The 7,500-nt window shown below is 49.8% G+C and overlaps 1 non-coding gene across 1 annotated transcript; it reads right to left on the reverse strand.

Moving 5' to 3' along the window:
* Positions 1-1,415: 1,415 nt before the first annotated feature.
* Positions 1,416-1,570, reverse strand: LOC143175404 (5.8S ribosomal RNA). Its single transcript, XR_013000197.1, has one exon. It is a non-coding gene; the product is annotated as a 5.8S ribosomal RNA (ribosomal RNA).
* Between the last annotated feature and the right edge of the window lie 5,930 nt (positions 1,571-7,500).

Here is a 7,500-nt window from a genome sequence, read left to right on the forward strand (position 1 = left end):
CACACACGATCGTCCGTCTCTTCTCTATAGCAGAAACCGATAAAAATACACCTCCCGAAAGAGAGTATATGGTGATTCTTTTTATATATATATATATATTTCGAAATTCAACTGAACGTGGCGGAAGCGCACGGTGGTGGTCCAGCGAGGACACGCGACGACGGGGAATAAGAACTATTCGACCCGTTACGAATACGCATGCTCGTCCCGCACGATTTTAACACACACCGTGTTTTTCTCCAGTCGTCAAAGCGTTCGTGCGTCGAATTCGAAAAATAAAAAAAAAAGAAAAACACCTTTTCTCTCTCTCGGGGTAAAAGAGTCGATGTGTATTGTGTATAAAGGTTCTGCGAGAAGTCTCGTTTTGACGTGTGTTCCGCCGATAACGACGATCCTCCGAAACGGGGATACAGAAACGTTACACCTCACAACACGATCTCCGTCTCTTCTCTATAGCAGAAACCGATAAAAATACACCTCCCGAAAGAGAGTATATGGTGATTCTTTTTATATATATATATTTCGAAATTCAACTGAACGTGGCGGAAGCGCACGGTGGTGGTCCAGCGAGGACACGCGACGACGGGGAATAAGAACTATTCGACCCGTTACGAATACGCATGCTCGTCCCGCACGATTTTAACACACACCGTGTTTTTCTCCAGTCGTCAAAGCGTTCGTGCGTCGAATTCGAAAAATAAAAAAAAGAAATACACCTTTTCTCTCTCTCTCGGGGTAAAAAGAGTCGATGTGTATTGTGTATAAAGGTTCTGCTGCGAGAAGTCTCGTTTTGCCGTGTGTTTCGGTAACGACGATCCTCCGAAACGTACATCTCATTCGTAAGAGAGGAAGAAAACAATCTCCCTGGGGCCAGTCGGTAATATACCGACATACGACGTGTCGTGCACATCCGTCTCACGCACGGTATACAAAATATGAATAAAACGTGTGTAGTCTCTCTCTCTCGACTTCTTAATATTTTCTTTCACCTCTGACGCATCATTTCAGGTGACGTCGGGAGCGCGGGAAAAAAAATTTTTCTAAACACACGAAACCGTTCATCTCACGAACAGCCGAAAAAGTTGTCGCTCAGATCCATATCGCAGTGGAGCGGTATCCGCGGGCGGTCGTAATTGAACGACGCACGACGCCGCGAACACTCACGCGAGTCCATACAAACGATTCCGATCGTTTTGCAACAACTAGAACGTATACTGTCCGTGAAATTCACAGAATTTTCGCGTGTCCGCGACAAACGCCGACGAGACACCCATCGTTCGCTCGTACGTAGCATCCTTCTCTTAACCCGACTCAGAGACGTTCTTTGCGCCCTTCGGTAAAAAAACGTTCGATCCGAAGAGGTGAACGACGGCGGGGATTTGACAGAGCTACGCAAGCAGTGTATGGTACGTAAACGACCCTCAGCCAGGCGTGGTCCAGGAATTGTATCCGTGGACCGCAATGTGCGTTCGAAATGTCGATGTTCATGTGTCCTGCAGTTCACACGTTGACGCGCAATTAGCTGCGTTCTTCATCGACCCACGAGCCAAGTGATCCACCGTTCAGGGTAATCGTATAAATTTTATATTTCACATATATAATTTTATTCTCATTTGTTCGACCTAATATCTCTCTTCTTTCAAAGAGAAGATAAAAGTTGATACCTGAATCTCCGACCAGCGCGCGAAGGAGATTCAGGCGTCGCCTTGGAGACGACACCGAAGCCTTTCGAGACGAAAAACGTTCAAGTAATATGTATATATTTCTCGACGTTCCGGGCGTATAGTGCATTCAAAAACCCGCGAAAGACGCAGAAGACTCGCACGCGTGGAAACGACGGGGATATATTTTGTATCCTACCCGATACTGAATCCATCGCGTGCAGTCGACCCTCGCGTTCTTCCGATCAGACGCATCTATTGTTGCGCGCATGTTTTCGCGTCGCATCGCGCGAAACGTTGCACGAATCGTACCGATCGATCGATTGAAAGCAAATAATGAAAAAAGACTTCACAGCTGGCTCTTTGCCGGTCATTCGTCCCATGTTATCTCTTGCCGCGAAATTGGCGCGCAAGAGTTGGGTGTCAGACGCGCGGCTTTAAAACGAGCTTCACGGCCGGTCCCTTCGTTACCGCTTTCGTTCTTTCTCTCGGAACGACCATGAACGAACACGACGAGCGACGCTACGGCATACACACGTCCACGGATTCGATTAAAAAAACAGACTTCACAGCTGGCTCTTTGCCGGTCATTCGTCCCATATTATCTCTTGCCGCAAAATTGGCGCGCAAGAGTTGGGTGTCAGACGCACGGCTTTAAAACGAGCTTCACGGCCGGTCCTCTCAATTCCGTGTACGGTACACGCAAGATGCGGGTTCCACTTCCAGACTACCCGGTCCCTTCTCTCTACGAGAATCGATAGTAGAAGAACGGCTCGAAAACGCGTCTCAGAGACTAGGGGAAAAGAAGCGGTATGCGAGCGAAACGAAAACGCATTATGGAAACGTCGCGAAACAATGTTCGACGGTTGCTCGGTTCCAATCGTGCGGCCGTTTCAATTTCTCGTGCGCTTCACCGTCCCTCCGTAACTCTGGCCGATCGCGTATACCGAAGAGCCGACACGCGCAAAAACCACAGGCATTGTATACTGTGTATATATATATATATATGTTACAGTCACAGCCTTCGCGCGTTTTACTCTCCGACGCGGGGTTTCCACGACGAAAGAGAGACAGTTTCGTGGCGGGTGACTCGGCCGAATCGCTACGACGGGTATTTCTATTATAGAACGAATCATCGCCACCCTTTACCAGTGCCCGACGAAGGAATCACAAGGTCATCTGGAGTTTACAATGCCAGCGACGGTAATTCCAACGAAGACCCGATAAGTCAACTCATCGTTCTATTTCTCCCCGTACAGAAAAGCGAATCGACGCTAATGCACCTCGCGCAAGCACGAACGTTCTCTTCGCGTGGATCGTCCCATCGTCCAAAGATGTAAAGACGCATTGGAGATCGTGGTCTCTGGCGGGCTCATTGCACGCCCCACTGCATATCTTTCCTCGAATCGAGAATGATTCGTCCACTAAGGCTGCGAAACTACGCGTCGAGGAAACTAGGGGAAAGAAGCGGGATGCGAGCGAAACGACAATACATTATGGAAACGTCGCGAAACAATGTTCGGCGGTTGCTCGTTTCCTCCTGCGGACGTTTCATTGCTCGGGCGCTTCACGTCCCTCCGTAACCTTCGCGCGATCGCGTGCCCCGGAGAGCCGGCAACCGGTGAACCACAGGCGTATAAACTATAGTCTTCTATAGCAAGCCTTCGGCGGTTACTCTCCGACGCGGGGATTCCACGACGAGAGAGAATTTCGTGGCGGGTGACATCGGTCGAAACGCTACGACGGGTATTTCTATTATAGAACGAATCATCGCCACCCTTTACCAGTGCCCGACGAAGGAATCACAAGGTCATCTGGAGTTTACAATGCCAGCGACGGTAATTCCAACGAAGACCCGATAAGTCAACTCATCGTTCTATTTCTCCCCGTACAGACAAGCGAATCAACGCTATCGCACCTCACGCATGCACGAACGTTCTCTTCGCGTGAATCGTCCCATCGTCGAAAGATATAGCCGCTTGGAGATCGTGGCCCATCAAGTTCTTCCGTAACTCCTGCGCGATCGCGTACCCCGGAGAGCAGGCAACCGGTGAACCACAGGCGTATAAACTATAGTCTTCTATAGCAAGCCTTCGCGTTTACTCTACGACGCGGGGATTCCACGACGAGAGAGATTTTCGTGGCGGGTGACACGGCCGAATCGCTACGACGGGTATTTCTATTATAGAACGAATCATCGCCACCCTTTACCAGTGCCCGACGAAGGAATCACAAGGTCATCTGGAGTTTACAATGCCAGCGACGGTAATTCCAACGAAGACCCGATAAGTCAACTCATCGTTCTATTTCTCCCCGTACAGAAAAGCGAATCGGCGCTATCGCACCTCACGCAAGCAGGAATGATCTCTTCGCGTGGATCGTCCCATCGTCGAAAGATGTAAGACGTACAGAAATCGTGGTCCATCACGATTATTCGTAACTCTCCGAGTCGCGTATCTGAGAGTAGGGCAAACGGAGAACCACAGGCATAAATAATACTATATATTTCTTATATAGTTAGCCTTCGCGTTTTACTCTCCGACATGGGGATTCCACGACGAGAGAGAGTTTCGTGGCGGGTGACTCGGCCGAATCGCTACGACGGGTATTTCTATTATAGAACGAATCATCGCCACCCTTTACCAGTGCCCGACGAAGGAATCACAAGGTCATCTGGAGTTTACAATGCCAGCGACGGTAATTCCAACGAAGACCCGATAAGTCAACTCATCGTTCTATTTCTCCCCGTACAGAAAAGCGAATCGACGCTATCGCACCTCGCGCGAGCACGTAACTACTCTTCGCGTGGATCGTCCCATCGTCGAAAGATGTAAGACGCACGGAAATCGTGGCCCATCAACGTTTTTTTGTAACTCTGCCGATCGCGTATCACAGAGCCGAGACGCACATACCACAGGCGTATAATACCGTTTTCTTTCGTATGGTAAGCCTTCGCGTTTACTCTTCGGCGCGGGGTTTCCACGTCGAGAGAGACTTTCGTGGCGGGTGACATCGGTCGAAACGCTACGACGGGTATTACTATTATAGAACGAATCATCGCCACCCTTTACCAGTGCCCGACGAAGGAATCACAAGGTCATCTGGAGTTTACAATGCCAGCGACGGTAATTCCAACGAAGACCCGATAAGTCAACTCAACGTTCTATTTCTCCCCGTACAGAAAAGCGAATCGACGCTGTTGCACCTCACGCAAGCACGAACGTTCTCTTCGCGTGGATCGTCCCATCGTCGAAAGATGTAAGACGCACGGAAATCGTGGCACATCACGTGTTTTCGGAACTCTGTCGACCGCGTATCTCAGAGACGACGCGCGCGAACCACTGGCATATACTATTATATATCGCGTTTTACCCTCCGACGCGGGGATTCCACGACGAGAGAGAGTTTCGTGAGCGGGTTGACTCGGAAGAAACGCTACGACGGGTATTTCTATTATAGAACGCATCATCGCCACCCTTTACCAGTGCCCGACGAAGGAATCACAAGGTCATCTGGAGTTTACAATGCCAGCGACGGTAATTCCAACGAAGACCCGATAAGTCAACTCAACGTTCTATTTCTCCCCGTACAGAAAAGCGAATCGACGCAATCGCACCATACGCGTGCACGTAAACAACTCTTCGCGTGGATCGTCCCATCGTCGAGAGACGTAAGTTTTCATAGTATGAATTCGCGTTTTACTCTCCGACGCGGGGATTCCACGACGAGAGAGAGTTTCGTGAGCGGGTTGACTCGGAAGAAACGCTACGACGGGTATTTCTATTATAGAACGCATCATCGCCACCCTTTACCAGTGCCCGACGAAGGAATCACAAGGTCATCTGGAGTTTACAATGCCAGCGACGGTAATTCCAACGAAGACGCGATAAGTCAACTCAACGTTCTATTGCTCCCCGTACAGAAAAGCGAATCGACGCAATCGCACCATACGCGTGCACGTAACAACTCTTCGCGTGGATCGTCCCATCGTCGAGAGACGTAAGTTTCCATACTATGAATTCGCGTTTTACTCTCCGACGCGGGGATTCCACGACGAGAGAGAGTTTCGTGAGCGGGTTGACTCGGAAGAAACGCTACGACGGGTATTTCTATTATAGAACGCATCATCGCCACCCTTTACCAGTGCCCGACGAAGGAATCACAAGGTCATCTGGAGTTTACAATGCCAGCGACGGTAATTCCAACGAAGACCCGATAAGTCAACTCAACGTTCTATTACTCCCCGTACAGAAAAGCGAATCGACGCAATCGCACCATACGCGTGCACGTAACAACTCTTCGCGTGGATCGTCCCATCGTCGAGAGACGTAAGTTTCATAGTAAGCCTTCGGCGTTTTACTCTCCGACGCGGGGATTCCACGACGAGAGAGAGAGTTTCGTGAGCGGGTTGACTCGGAAGAAACGCTACGACGGGTATTTCTATTATAGAACGCATCATCGCCACCCTTTACCAGTGCCCGACGAAGGAATCACAAGGTCATCTGGAGTTTACAATGCCAGCGACGGTAATTCCAACGAAGACCCGATAAGTCAACTCAACGTTCTATTTCTCCCCGTACAGAAAAGCGAATCGACGCAATCGCACCATACGCGTGCACGTAAACAACTCTTCGCGTGGATCGTCCCATCGTCGAGAGACGTAAGTTTTCATAGTATGAATTCGCGTTTTACTCTCCGACGCGGGGATTCCACGACGAGAGAGAGTTTCGTGAGCGGGTTGACTCGGAAGAAACGCTACGACGGGTATTTCTATTATAGAACGCATCATCGCCACCCTTTACCAGTGCCCGACGAAGGAATCACAAGGTCATCTGGAGTTTACAATGCCAGCGACGGTAATTCCAACGAAGACCCGATAAGTCAACTCAACGTTCTATTTCTCCCCGTACAGAAAAGCGAATCGACGCAATCGCACCATACGCGTGCACGTAAACAACTCTTCGCGTGGATCGTCCCATCGTCGAGAGACGTAAGTTTTCATAGTATGAATTCGCGTTTTACTCTCCGACGCGGGGATTCCACGACGAGAGAGAGTTTCGTGAGCGGGTTGACTCGGAAGAAACGCTACGACGGGTATTTCTATTATAGAACGCATCATCGCCACCCTTTACCAGTGCCCGACGAAGGAATCACAAGGTCATCTGGAGTTTACAATGCCAGCGACGGTAATTCCAACGAAGACCCGATAAGTCAACTCAACGTTCTATTACTCCCCGTACAGAAAAGCGAATCGACGCAATCGCACCATACGCGTGCACGTAACAACTCTTCGCGTGGATCGTCCCATCGTCGAGAGACGTAAGTTTCCATACTATGAATTCGCGTTTTACTCTCCGACGCGGGGATTCCACGACGAGAGAGTGTTTCGTGAGCGGGTTGACTCGGAAGAAACGCTACGACGGGTATTTCTATTATAGAACGCATCATCGCCACCCTTTACCAGTGCCCGACGAAGGAATCACAAGGTCATCTGGAGTTTACAATGCCAGCGACGGTAATTCCAACGAAGACCCGATAAGTCAACTCAACGTTCTATTGCTCCCCGTACAGAAAAGCGAATCGACGCAATCGCACCATACGCGTGCACGTAACAACTCTTCGCGTGGATCGTCCCATCGTCGAGAGACGTAAGTTTCATAAGTAAGCCTTCGGCGTTTTACTCTCCGACGCGGGGATTCCACGACGAGAGAGTGTTTCGTGGCGGGTGACTAGGCCGAAACGCTACGACGGGTATTTCTATTATAGAACGAATCATCGCCACCCTTTACCAGTGCCCGACGAAGGAATCACAAGGTCATCTGGAGTTTACAATGCCAGC

Source organism: Nomia melanderi, unplaced genomic scaffold (assembly GCF_051020985.1).
Source record: "Nomia melanderi isolate GNS246 unplaced genomic scaffold, iyNomMela1 scaffold0078, whole genome shotgun sequence".
NCBI classification, from domain to species: Eukaryota; Metazoa; Arthropoda; class Insecta; order Hymenoptera; family Halictidae; genus Nomia; species Nomia melanderi.